Below are 13,765 nucleotides of genomic sequence, written 5' to 3'. Positions count from 1 at the left end.
CCGCTTTTTGGCGGGAAAAACGGACATTGGTTTTTGTTTTTGCTTCGCCCTGTTAGAAGAGAGTGCAATCAACCCTGGCGCGGGTGTTTGCATTGCGCGAGACTAAATACCGACCACAACATCGCCCAAAGTTAGCGGTAAAGAAAACATCATGCTGGCAACTCTGGGCTGCTCACCAAAACTAGCTCTTTCATGTACCCAGAATGGAGGCCGAAATTCCCTAGTCAAGTCGACCAGTTGAACAGGCGAAGTGAAACTCGCTGTGCATATTTTTTCGCGGCTGCCCATATGATTAATGATGGACCCGCCAATGCGCATTGTTCTGTTTATAATATTTTCTGTGTTTGTTTTAGCCAGGATTGCGTTGTTTCGCGAGCGCTCACATGAATTCACGCGTAGATTGTTAAGACTGTCAACAACTTCATCTTCGGCGATGCCTTATGTCTTGTGTGGCTTTGCGATCATTTGGATGAATCGTCTTGGTGGTGACGATTGTTGACCCTTTTTGTGTATGTAAGTGGTCGATTGTGCGTGACAAGGAATCGGTTAGTCGCATTAACCTGTGTGTGTGTTTATTTCACCAGAAATTTAGTTCGCTCCGCCGTAATGCTTCAGGCTCTTTCTATGTTCTCAAATTGCGCAATCTGTTCACATCTGTGCGCCCACTAACCTCATGATTCCAAAAAGTCACGTTAGAAACATGAACTTTCCGTTTTCTTGAACCAGTAAGCTGTTGCCGGTTAGAGCTACGGGAAGTCCCCGTGGCAGGTCGAAAAAGTAAGGCGACTGTTGCAATGCACCTGTAGATCGTGAGCGCGCGTTTGTCAGCGCAGATTATAGGCTGACTTTATTTGAACTTGTGAATCGATAAGTCGCGCAGTGTGTGCTGCTATGAGATGCAGAATATGCAAAGGCACAAACGGAACCGAGATCGAGTTTTCTCAGACGTGCAAAATTTTTACAATAATCGGTTCAGGTCAGCCTGCTAGCTGGAACCATGCAGTGCTGATGACATGCTGATTGCAAAATAAACTGCACCACAATAAACTTAGCAACTGCCTTGCGGAATAGATAGCATTACATTTGCTAAATGTTTTGAGCATCGATCGACAAGATCGAACGACCTACAGAACGCTGATTTACGCACAGCAAGATATGTCAAGGACGGGTGGGCTGGGCCAGGGAAGAAACCGCCACAACAAACAGGTGGGAGGGCAAGTAGGTGAATGGCTTTGGAGTCCACGCAGAAACAAATAGGAATGCTAGGCGCCGCCACGCCGTTAAAAAATCAGGTGAATGTTGAAGAGTGCGACAGTGACTAACGTAACAGAAAATAATTTTAAGAATGGGGGGTGGGGACCGTATAAAAGGCGTCAAGAACGATTCGAGAGAGCGTCTCGTCACTGCCCGATCGCTCAACACCAGACGGCCGTGGCCAGTCGCCTAGCTAAGGCTCACCTACCCTGTCGTTACACGTGCTAACTTGAATTTCTCATAAATAAATGCAACATAGTTTCATTTCTCTTCAGAATAAGCTGCAAGTGTAAACCTTGCGCCCACGTTCATCTCCTGCGTGCACACACGTTGAAATCTGGCGCACGCACGTACGAGGAGGGGGAGGCGATAAGAAGGCGAGCGCGGCACGCAGTCGCGTGACTTCACTAGGGACATCTCCGCCTCGCAAATCTAGGGAACCGCACAAGACGAGATCTGGCAACACTGGTGTGTTCTGGTGGGGATTTAGTCGCTCCCGTTTGCATTGTGGTGAGTGAGCACTGAAGGGGCAGCTGCTTGCTCTTTATGCTCATAATGAAGTCCACAATAAAGAAGAAAAGTTACGCTGACCTTTCAGACCGTCAGAAGAGGCGTAGAGTTAATGACGAACCGATATCTGCCAGTCCTGTTGCCACGAGTACCGTCCAATAAGTATCATGGTAGGTTAATGAAAGTAGTAACCATGCTTCTAGTGAAGTATCCTCGCCACATGAAGATGCTCAATCCGAGGACAGTTTTCACGAAAGTGACCTTGCCTTGAAAGGAGAAAATGCAGAAGCACACACGCAAGACATTTCTAGATAATATTTTGTTCCACAAAACGACCCTCCTATGAGCGCGGGCATCGAAAATGGAGGTTCTTCGGACTATGCATCATCATCTGCAGAAAATCAGGCAAGTCTTTGTCCACGTAAATGTGTGGAATTTCAAGGATGGCTATGATGGGTTACAAGTCACCGAATTCCGCTTGTCCCAGTTTCTGAACTTCTCCGGAAACTAAGCACCACTTTCGACGTTGATTTTGTCATCGACGCGAGGACATTGTTGAACAGTCCTCGATACACTTCAACGCGATCTGTCCCTCCTGGCGAATATTGCCATTTTTCTGTGAAGAAAAATTTAGAACGCATGATTGCTGTGTTCCTGAGTGGCTGTCGAGGGTAGATCCCTTGACAACGCTCAGAGAATGTCAAATGACAATGTCAGCCAAGTTGGACTGACGGTTCAAACTGTAAAATGTTTTGATATTGTTTGTCGCAGTTTTCGTTTTGTCTGTTTGGTTAACCTGTTTTACTTTGACCGAAAGGAAGAAAAAGACACCGTAGTCTAGTTGCTAGAGAACCGGCTGCTGTGACCCACGGCAGAAGTTCGATTCCATTATAGGTTGCACATCACTTGTTTGTATTATAAAGCGAGTTAGGAACCTACCTACCTACCGCAAAGTGCCAAGAATGAGGCATTAAAAAGTTCGACTTTTGTTATTTCAAATTATCTTTGTAAGGTGGCGCTAGTATTATGGTAGCAGCCGCATTTTGTATTTTCTTAGTTAAATTAGCTAGCATTTCTGTGCTTCAGGTACCGAGTACGAAGCCACACTGAGTATTTTTCTGCATTGCAGCAGCGTGTGTCGCAAGAGGATGCAGCGCCGTGACGTGTCATAGCGGCTACCTGACAAAGCGAGGAGTGGCGCGACGGCTCATCGGCGTCATCGCTTGCGCCGACGCAGTCTGAGCAGCCAAGCGGACTGCGCTCTCCGCGCAGCTTCCCTCCAGATTGCGTAACTTTTGAACCCGCCGTTACATTGACCGTTATTTTTGTCAGGACCAGCCGTTAAGTTCCTGACGCGTATTCGTTCATGAACTGCGGAGCGCCAGACTGCCTTCCACATCTTCTTTGCTCACGTAAGTAGTCACGGCCACTTTGACACCTGTTGTGTTTAATTATTTACGGTTTTCAGGCGGGAGTTTTAGGTGGAAGTTTTAGGCGGTAATGAAGTTTTTCAATGAAAGCGCCTTGATTTTAACTGCAATCTCTAATATTGTTTAAGAGGCATGTTTACATCTGCGTACGTTTCTTTTATTGTATGCGTATTCAGGTTTGCCAAAGCTGTCTAAAATTACCTCTGCGACGTTTCGTCGACCATTGATCGTTAGGAAGACGATGACATTCCCGTTTGGCGCAGAATGATTAGACGTGCTACGATCTTCGCGTAGCCACAGCGTTCTTCCGTCAACGCTCTTGTGCGAGATCACTCGTGTGTTTTTCCGAGCGTGAAAGGTGCCCGCGAATACACGCAAAACTGCCGAACGACTGGCCGCTCGAGGCAGTTTGCGTGTATTGGCAGGCACCTTTCACACTTGTAAAAACACTTTATGTAGCTCATATTGAGAAACAGAAAGCGGTATCAGGGGTTTCTCATGTTGCTTTACAATCTTCTCATTGACACTTTTGATCTAACTATAGTAATTGAGAAGTTAATTAATTAATTAGAACTAATTATCTAACTAGGCGGAATGCAAAAAATAATCTGAGTATCTCCAACATTACCTTGGTTCTGTCCTGGTACGTGGCACTTGCATATTTTTAAAGTTTGGCTAAAGTTAAATGAAACACCCTGCATGTAGTGCACTGTTGCCTTGTTTTTTGTAACATAATCCTGACAGTGTAGCTATTTACAGCATCTTTTTTTAGGATACCTAACATTTTTTGGCTTCAGTCATGCAACAAATAAATTTTGAGGTCGCACTGGCGTTTTCTTTTTGCAAGTCTGTGCAGTAACAAAATTCTGTTAAAGAAAGAAAAATTCTAATATACAGTTGTAATAGGCACTGCTGTTACATTATAAACATAGATACTCCGAGTTTATCAGCATAACAATAAGGAGTTTTTTTGTAACTTACTATGCAGGCACATACCTACGTGCAAGAGAGAAGGCGCGTGAGGGTGAAGACACCGATCATGTACCCTCTACAGGTGCCAAATGGGCAGACGAAAACGCCGCCGCCCAAAGGGCCACCACGAAACTCCTGAACTCCAAGAACCCAGGTAACTGTTATTTCATATTAAAGTCGTACGAATTAAATTTTCAGCGTGATACATATACAGTTGTATCTCGATAATTCGAACTCGAAGGAGCCCGAAAGATTGTTCTAATTAAAGGAAAGACTTATTTCTGAAGTATTCGTGCACCACAGCACGACGTACGAATGGAGTCGTTAGATATCACGGCGCGCAAGCAGATGACGAGTAGGGGCCACGAGACTGCCCACGTCGAGCAACGCGCTCGCGTTGCTGTACGTGGGCAGTGGGTAAACGATGCTGTAGGGAGCGGGCGGCGCCAGCACGGCGGCGCCGGGCGCGCGCGGACACGTCAAAGGTGTGGGAGGAGGGCGGCAGGGAAGCGGATTTGGCTGAGCAGAGGTGACCCTGTCGCTTCGGTGGCTCCCCTCACTCTCCCTCTCAACTCCCTCGTAGCTCCCCCACCTTCGACTGTCTCCGTGCGCGCCCGCCGCCGGCCCGGCGCCAGCTTCACCCTCTCTCTTTCTTTTCCTGCCGTTGAAGCGAGCGTTGGCCGGTTGTGAGCAGTTTCGTTGGCGGGACTGGGTCTCCGTCGTAACTCCTCTGCGTCGCAGCCGCAGCGTTGAGACATCGACTCGAACACGCGTGTTACGGCGCGACGACGTAACGGCGACCATGCCATTTAAGAGAGAGAAATTTACGCCGCGGTTCTCTTTCTTTTATTGCGATAGAAATTATATGGGCACTCCAAGCGCATTTTTGCCGCCGTCGTCGTCGCCGTGATAATCCGTATAAAGTGCAACGGCGATGAAATCGTCGCCGCGCGCCATGTGTGGGTTTTAGTGTGTGGGCTCATTTCGGTGTAAGCAATAAATTGCATATGCAAGCACTCTAGATCATAATTGATATATAAACTGCACGAGCTTAACCTTTAACCCATTGCGTAACTATAATTATGTCACCAAGGTCAAAGTTAGTGAAACTGGGTGGAAAATTACGGCTTATGTTCCCACCTTGTGTGTGGATGACTCACTGTTTTTGTAAAAAAAATTCTTTACAAGTGCTTGGCAATGTTATTGTGTGGAGGTTTTCAAACAGGCAAGTCATAGGCGTGCAACATTTTAATGGTTTAATTACAGCAACTGAAGTTCTTACTGTATATGCTTGAAGCAGCCGTTCTGCAAATAGTCGCTGTTACTTAAGGTTGCACTCGTCTGCTGTCTTTTATTTTTTAAGGAATCGCAATATCTTTGCTCAACTTGAAGTATGCGATGTGTTTGATAGACTGGTGTTTAGGTATATGCTCAAGCCTGCGCCATTTCTGAGTTGGCTATGTCATCTGTGGCAAATAAAATTGCGGTGGTGTAACAATGCTGTCACACTGAAGCTGTGCCTTTGCAGAGCCACACTTACCTCTTTTCTCGTACAACATTATCAGAAATGCATTATATATTCCTTTCTTTGAATGCTAATTGGCACCTACTTCGCACGTGTTTAGGAGGCTGCTGTCATCTACCAGTCGCCAACTAGTCAAGACAACAGCCTCCTGAAAGCTAGCAAAATAGCCGACACTTACACTGGTTGGCGATTGTACATGCAACACCTTCAGTTAGATGTAAAGTATGTCTTCAAGGCAACAGAAGGGAATTTCACTTGTGATCGGTTAATGTTAGAACCATGTTAATAAAGGTGGAATGCTCGAAAACTGTGTGCTTGGACCATTATATTGTAGTGCTGCCCATTGCCAAGATATATTGCAGTGCTTATTGCCAATGCATTGAAAAACTATACGTTCACTAAGAAAAGTGTGCTTCAATTAATATACGTTTTACACATGCCTAATGTTTTTGCAGTAAGAAGACCTGCTGAATTAAGGAGCTACAGCCCAGCAGCCTGTTCGAAACCAGGTTTATCAAGGTCGATACCTGTAATGGACGTTACCCGGAGGCACTCATATTTAATGTTGATTGCTAGCTTGTCTAGTCGTGTTTACTTTTTGCAATAAAAATGTTATTGCTGTATGTGTTTCGTGTATTGCACAAGCGCAAACCTGCATGCCGCCGGCCGGCGAAACGCCGCAGGGGCATGGGGAGAGGGAAGGAAAGGGAGACGAGGGGGGCGCTAGAGGGGAGGGTGAAAAAAAACGGATGTCAAAATCCTGATTGTAGCAGGATTCAATCTGTATTTTTTAAATGCTTCTAATGGTCTTACAAAATCCCATTTCAAGACAGGATTTTCCGAAACTACTTTAAGCAGGATTCTAGAACTTCTTGCAATAGTCATATCCGCCGGACATTAGCAACGATATACGACCGTTTATCACCTTCTAAACGGACTGCACGGATTTTTTAGTGCGTCTTTCAGACGTTCATTTAGTCTTGGCGAATCGGTATGGAAGGAGTTTTCTATCGCTTTTGTGCTAGCTGGGAGAGGATGAGAGAGACATGCACAGGCATCAAAGCTCGAGTGCGTAATTTATAATGTATACGTCTGGTATTACGGCGCAAAACTCTATCTCGGGCATCACCTCCGCACCAGATATATAGTAAATCTGCGGGTATACAAATCATTCGGTTCCACGATGAGTTTTAATTGCACGGCGCCCAGCGCGTTGGTGCCTATTCAAAAAGGTTCGGCAACGGGGTTTACGGTAACTCGTGTCGTGTCTTGCCCGGGGTGCGCATAACCGATCTGACTGGAGCTTTTTGGGATGTGCGCGCCGTGTAGGGGAGAGAACTTCGCGGGTCATCGGTTGCGTGTGCATGCGTGAATGGCTCCACAGTCCATTTGCGGAGGAGCGCGCGAGCGTCCCGTTGGAGTCACGCCCACGCATATCCATACAATGCTCGTGCGGCCCCCGGGACCGCTTCGTTTACCCCGCCGGCGAGCTGTGCTTTCACCTGGCATTTTTTTTTTTTTTTTCTCATTACCGTTTGAATGCGACTCGCCCTCTTCCCCACCTCGCTCCCATGTTTTGGCGGCGCGGCTCTGCGCTTATTCGGGCGCTGCGTGACACGGTTTTCCGTGGCGGTTGTAGGAGCGAGTGCGATCCTAAGAAACCGGCAACTGACGCGTGGTGAGCTCCGGTAAGTCGAGACGGGGTGAGCGAGGCAGGCGCAGGGCGGGTACATATTAGTACTTTATGTCACATAAGGCGCATGTCTGATAGTTCGGGAAGGAGGTAAACTGGCGTTATATCTCCGTCTCCACGTTGAAACCTGTTTTATGACAGTCAGTCTGCTTCTCTCTCAGGCATACGTAAAACGCGTGAACATCTCGACAAAATGAGTAGACCGGCTACAAACACAAGCAGAGGAACTAGGTTGCCGCCATTCCATATAGCCACGCAATAAAAATACACCTGTTCAGTTTGCGGTTAGCAAGGGGTCCTGCTTATATATGTGGTTGGCTGCAGGAGTGTTGTTTTAGAAATATCGCATCACTTTTTTTTTTCTTGGTTGAATTTAGTATTGTGTCTCTTTGTAAGCAGTTAAACACATTCTTGCAACGCGAAAGATTTTCCCTGTGACCTCGCTTTCTCTCTATGTTTCAGCTTCCTTCAATGGGACTATGAAACGCATATATCTGAAAGACGAAGGTAGCGGTCTTCTGCGTTTAAATCTGCCTGCAAAATCCATAGACCAAGCGCGTCTCACCCACCCTGATGCCCTAATGACGATTGTTTCTAGCGTGTTATAGAAGCTGCAGTTCACTCCCTCCTGGCGACATCGTGCTGGCGAAAAGTCTCCAGCTTCCACGAAAGAACCTACAAGCCCCCGACATGCTCAAAATACATATTGGCCGGTTTGCCCACCGCTGCCCTTCCGGCGGCGCACACACAGAGGAGCTCTTTGATCGCGCGCGCAGTGATGCGTTGCGTTAACCAAGACGCCGCCCCGAAAGCCAGCTCGTTCTGTCTGCCCCGTTCTCATAGAAGGCCCAAGGACAATATTGACCTTGGAAAAGCAGCCATTCTAGGAACCACTTCAAAGCAGGTGCACGATCCCGTCTACATGTGGGCATCACTACACACGGACCAAAATTACCGTTTGGCGGTGTGACAGTCGCGAGAGTCGCGAGAGGCGTTCATGCGTGCTGTTGAACGGGAGCGGCTCGACTTCCCGAAAGTGAAATGCTCCTAGGCCCTGATGGCTATTATCACTGATTACCACTGTATCGTGTTTATGCTTACTATAACGTGTGCCGGCGTTGATCTAACTTCGCGATAAAGGTCCTGGAACAATGAATGGCCTATCATTCATGCATGACCTGCAAATCGGTTCGCTCCGCTTGTTTTTATTGGCTACTGCACGTAGTCGTGCTCCATGACTTATAAACGAAAGAGCAGCGCGTACATGAAGTACCCGAAGGAGAACTGCCCTGTTCCACAAAACAGCAGGCTATCTGGAGAGAAGTGACCGTGAGAGCAGCAGCGCAGGTCCTGCCACGAGCACTTGGAAACTTGCAAGCGCGCTGCTCTGCATACACACAAACTGCAACATCGCCGGCAGCGGATAAAACTGGCGGCATGAGCGCCTGCGCTCATTTGCGGACACTGCATGCGCAGTGCATGGGCTGGGATTCGTCGTGGACGTGCCTTTGCCAACCGAAGAATGAAGGCCTTCGCCCGCAAATGAATCGGAGCTGCCGTTCCGCGACTGTCGCGAGAGGCGCAACGAGAAGGGGGGGTGCGCGCTTTGTAAACGGTTTCGACCTCATTAGGCCGCGTTTACCTTTCGGTCACCCCGAGCCCGCTGAAGCGAGAGTAACCTTGGTTAGACCGCAGGGACCCAATTCTTGACCTTGAATCCGAGAAAGCGGGTCGGTCAGCGGGCGCTTGATTTCATCGTCCTGCGCGTGGCTCGCGGCTATCATGTGGCTGGCGCCACCTGAGAAGCGTCGCGCGCAACAGGTGCGCGGGGAGCAGCTATAGTGGCGGTGCAACGGCACCACCGCCGCCCTCCGCCGAGCGGGACGACTGCTGTTCCTCTCTCTGCGCTCTCGTAGTATAGCGTTGATTAACCTTGCGGCAACAGCGACGCTCAAATGTGGAGAACGCGCTCCCAAGGATATGTTATCTTATAATGGGCCTTATTTGCATTCCACATGTTGTAGCTTTCGTATACGCTGAATGTAAGCAAATAAATAAGTAAATTCTCAAGTATGCAACTTTATAATTTAGGCCATGCCTGGTATACCCAGTGCCCGAACTTGCTTGTACTCCACGTCTCAAATCTCCATTTGGGTCATTCAGTTCCCCCAGGGAAGTAGATTTGTTCTATCTAAGATAGAACTTTTTTTGTGCGTGAAACGTGCAATTTAAAAGGCTATCGCGTTGAACAGGGAGCTTTCGTACTCTGTTTTGTCAGGTTACGTTTTGCAGTGGCTCCTGCGGTTGGCCGTGCACGGGCACGTATTATCTCTGGTACAGCGTGTACTGCGGCGTGTAATGAGTGCAGTGCCAGGCAGCAGCACGTGATGGTGTGGGCGGGCCGATGTGGCATGTGTGTGCATCTGTGTTGTGCTGCACCGGGCCCTTATGTGCACACACACGTTTCTTGGTCCTTGACTACCGGATCCATAGTGCTGCACACACTCGCCAGACTTCGTTCATCTCTTTCACAATTGAAACCCACTGTTTCAGTGAAGCGGATACAGGACTGAGAAACCAGTCTCCCCTAATGTCAGCGAAAAAAGCCACTGGATCACTGCATCTCTAAAAGAATGAGCTCGCTCGCAGAGTAGCTACTCAGCCTGAAGTTGAGAACCGTATTTCAATGCAGATTGCCATATTCAAGTCCGAGCAGCAGGGTATTGTATTCGGTATTGTATTCTTAAATTTCCAATTGCATAGTGCGAGGAAATTTGCATTTTTTCCTGCCTTCCGGTGGTTCACCGGTCGATGACATACGAGCACACCGATACGTAAAAGTGAACCTATATTTGAATGCATAAACACAGAGAGGGTTACATTCTACAGAGGCTGTACTGAGAGGGAAGGAGAGAGACAGGGGAAATTTATTTACAGAAAGGCGAATGAGTGGGCCTCAAGCTCTGGCCTAATTCTCTCTGCGCTGGTGAAGCGGGACTTGGAAGGAAAGGAGAAATGACGCTGAAAAAAGAGAGAGAAACAAGGTGCGCACGTAGAAGGGCACAATGCTGCTGGATTACCAAAGCCGCGCGTTCAGTCCGGTGTCGGGTAAAAAGTCTAAAACGCCTAAAATATATGACAAAGAACATGTCCCCTATAGAATGCAAAAGTTGAACGAAATAAATGATGTCTCTTTACTCATGACCTGGACCAGTGCGATTTAACACTACGCGAAAGCTTCCGACTTTCTAACGTATAGCTCAGCCGTATACTTTTACGTAAAAGCCAATAAATGTTTGTTCGATCGATAGATCACAAACTCACTAATTAAGTAAATTACTTGAGTGAACGAGTATCAATCAAGGAATCAACATAGCATATATCAACACTCGGCAGGCAGTCTTTATAACGCATGCCGTTCCAGGAATCACGAACGCAGCTGCGCAACCACGTCGAGAGAAAACAAGCAAACAGCGCACTCTTCAGGCGTGTCCCGCTTACTCGGAATTCGCGTTGGAAGGCAGTCAGCTGGAAGGGGCGGTTGTCATTACAGCCGTTCCCTATTAAACGTGGGCGCACACGCTGTCACACACCGCTGTGTATTCAAGGCTACTGACTAAATGTAGCTTTCCGAGAACAAACTTCTGCCGACCACAAGTGGCTTGCATCGACGATGATCATACACATTCATGTTTATTGCGGAGGCCAGTATTCTGAGCTCTACTATCCATCTGCTACGCAGTTTTTGAATTGCAACGGCAGCTGGGGGTCCTAAAAAGAGTGCGAATCCCTCCGCGTCGTGCACAACAAGTTTGTTTCGATCTAGATGCGCCATGTACACGAACGTACGTTGCCTGAGAAGCCAAATACATAAACAAACGCGAGGAAAGTAAACCGATTGTGAAGCGGCAGCAAGACAGACAGACACACAACCAACTGTATTTTGTCCTAAGGGACTACTTTGTCGTAGTCGCGGGCCGCACCTGCACCAAGAATTGCATAAACCAAAATATGAGGAATTGGTCGCCCGTCTGAGTAGATTTATCAACACTATACGCATATATTTGCGCCTAGCTTTAATACATTCAGTGATTTTACAATAAACAGGTGTATTTGCTGACGAGAGAACACCCTGCTGAGCACGTTGGAAAGAAAAGAAAAAAATAATTGAACACACACATGCGTGAAGGAAAATAATTAGGTATTTAAAAACAGGACGAATGATGCAAAGGAATGTCTGAAGAATTATATAACCTTCCCGCTCTGCGTCGATTCAGAGACGTGCTTTTTTTTTTTTTTTTTTTGTCGAACATGTTGGTATATACTGCATGTAAGGTATCAAATGAAAGCGTACACGCTTTATTTATGTGAACATTGCAGCAGTGACTTGGAAAACTTGTCATGCATGAGCCAATGCCTATGACTGGCAGTTTTATCAGAGCGTAAGTTGGAAATCTTAAAATATACTTTCGTATAGTCGTCGTTCCTGGGCAAAGTCACAGCGGATGGTGAACGCCCGCTGTAAGTACTGGAGCGGAACACTTTGGACAGCTCACGGTGTCTTCGACTGTTGTACCCCAGATCCCGGGGACGGAAGTTGTAAGGGCCGCCCCAGACCGAAGTCTCCGAAGAGACGCTTGCTCCACCCAAGAAACACGCAAGGGAGCAGACACGTGGAGGGATTATGGCATTTGTGTCCCGTCGAAGTGACAATCAGTGGGCACGAACGTTTGATCGGGGGTCTCAAGGGAGGGAAGCAGGTGGGATTGATCGTGGGGAAATACACTTAGCAATTCTGTCTGCTAGACAGTTCTACCGGTTTTGACCATGTTCCTGCTGCACTGTACACTGATGACGAATGGAAAAAGCTTATGAAGTTCGTGCATGTCTTCGCAGATTCTTGATGTCTTGGAAACTTCTTGAGATGCTGTATTGCGCCGAGCGAACCAACGTAGATAGAGGCGACACTAGTGCTGGTCAGTGTTTACGGACGCTTGGATGCAGGAATTCGAGGATGCTTAGACTGACAAAGGTGATCCAGCTGCGTCTGTGTCCACTAAGCAGTGTTCTCAAGGGACAGTCGATTCTGGTGCTCTACCTGGTTGATCACGTCGCCGAAGCATGTTTTTTTTTTTTATAAACGGTGATTGAAGCGTACCACGTGGTACCCAGTGAATGGCCCCCGTTCAATATGAAAGAAAGAACAGCCATGGTCCGAAAAAATTTGTTACCCGAGACACCTGTCAGGCGTCGGTGTGGGCATCGTCATTGCAGTACTATACGCTACTTCGCGTCAGGGACCCGCCGTGGTTGCTCAGTGGCTATGGTGTTGGGCTGCTGAGCACGAGGTCGCGGGATCGAATCCCGGCCACGGCGGCCGCATTTCGATGGGGGCGAAATGCGAAAACACCCGTGTACTTAGATTTAGGTGCACGTTAAAGAACCCCAGGTGGTCCAAATTTCCGGAGTCCCCCACTACGGCGTGCCTCATAATCAGATCGTGGTTTTGGCACGTAAAACCCCATAATTTCATTTCGCGTCAGGACACGTACTTCAAGCTGCTGGGAAAGCACTGCTTGCACGTTGTGTGCAAAAGTGGCCCTTCCGACTTTCGTAAGGGCGACAGGACTCGGCATGATTTCTCGTGTAACGATGAATGATGCATGGCATGCCTGCGTGCACTTTCGCTATGTGCGTCGTCTCATCTTTCATCATGCATCTGACGTAGCATGGCCTGGTTACGATAACTTCGCGAGTTTGTCAAGCTACGAGCACCTCTTTCTCCCTCTGTGTCTAGGACTGCAAGTACGCCAGCCGCTGGTCCAGTCTCACAGAGGGTCACAACGAATGCACACAGAACATGCAGCGTTGCTCGCAAGCTCCCAAAGCGACGCGGTCTCGAAGTTCCTTGGATGCCGCAGTGCGCGCCGGCCTTGTGGCGAAGTCCTGCTGTCTACAACGATCGTCGGCGGCCGGCGCGGAAGGAGCAGAAAGCGCTTGTCTGCCCTCCCAATCGCCTTCACTCGAGGTGTATCCGGCGCACCCGTAGACCTTGAGTTGGCTCGGTTTGGCTTAGTCGCCAGCAGGCTCCAGATCCGCCTGGCCTTCGCACGTTAAATGTTGCTAATGTGTAAGTCCTCCACCTCACAGCACGCGTTGGTGGCAATGAACCGTGTCCGAGTGGCGAGGAAAAAGAAAAGAAATATAAAGGGAGAAAAAGTGTAGAAGGAATTGCGAGTTATATTTTTCGGGGACGTTTGGACTTCTCTATCTTAATAAGCAAAAATTCATGAAAAAGCTGTCCACCTGAGGCGCATATTTCATTTTTAGTACGTTTCTTGATGAGCTAGCTCACCGGTTTATTAGCACTACCGCGATATT

The 13,765-nt window shown here is 48.0% G+C and overlaps 2 protein-coding genes and 1 long non-coding RNA gene across 3 annotated transcripts in view; 2 read left to right on the top strand and 1 right to left on the bottom strand.

Moving 5' to 3' along the window:
* The window catches only part of LOC119436027 (sodium/hydrogen exchanger 3), a 190,835-nt gene that overhangs the window by 126,685 nt on the left and 50,385 nt on the right, over positions 1–13,765 (top strand). The gene's annotated exons all lie outside the window — the stretch shown is intronic.
* LOC125939776 (embryonic growth/differentiation factor 1-like) overlaps positions 1–13,765 on the bottom strand; it is a 92,157-nt gene that overhangs the window by 49,677 nt on the left and 28,715 nt on the right. The gene's annotated exons all lie outside the window — the stretch shown is intronic.
* On the top strand, positions 2,537–6,281 carry LOC125939783 (uncharacterized). Its single transcript, XR_007463151.1, has 3 exons — positions 2,537–3,176; positions 4,183–4,320; positions 6,147–6,281. It is a non-coding gene; the product is annotated as an uncharacterized LOC125939783 (long non-coding RNA).

The sequence above is a fragment of the Dermacentor silvarum genome, chromosome 1 (assembly GCF_013339745.2).
Source record: "Dermacentor silvarum isolate Dsil-2018 chromosome 1, BIME_Dsil_1.4, whole genome shotgun sequence".
In the NCBI taxonomy this organism is placed as follows: Eukaryota; Metazoa; Arthropoda; class Arachnida; order Ixodida; family Ixodidae; genus Dermacentor; species Dermacentor silvarum.
The sequence above is the reverse complement of the archived record's forward strand: the minus strand, read 5'-3'. Positions and strand labels throughout refer to the sequence as shown.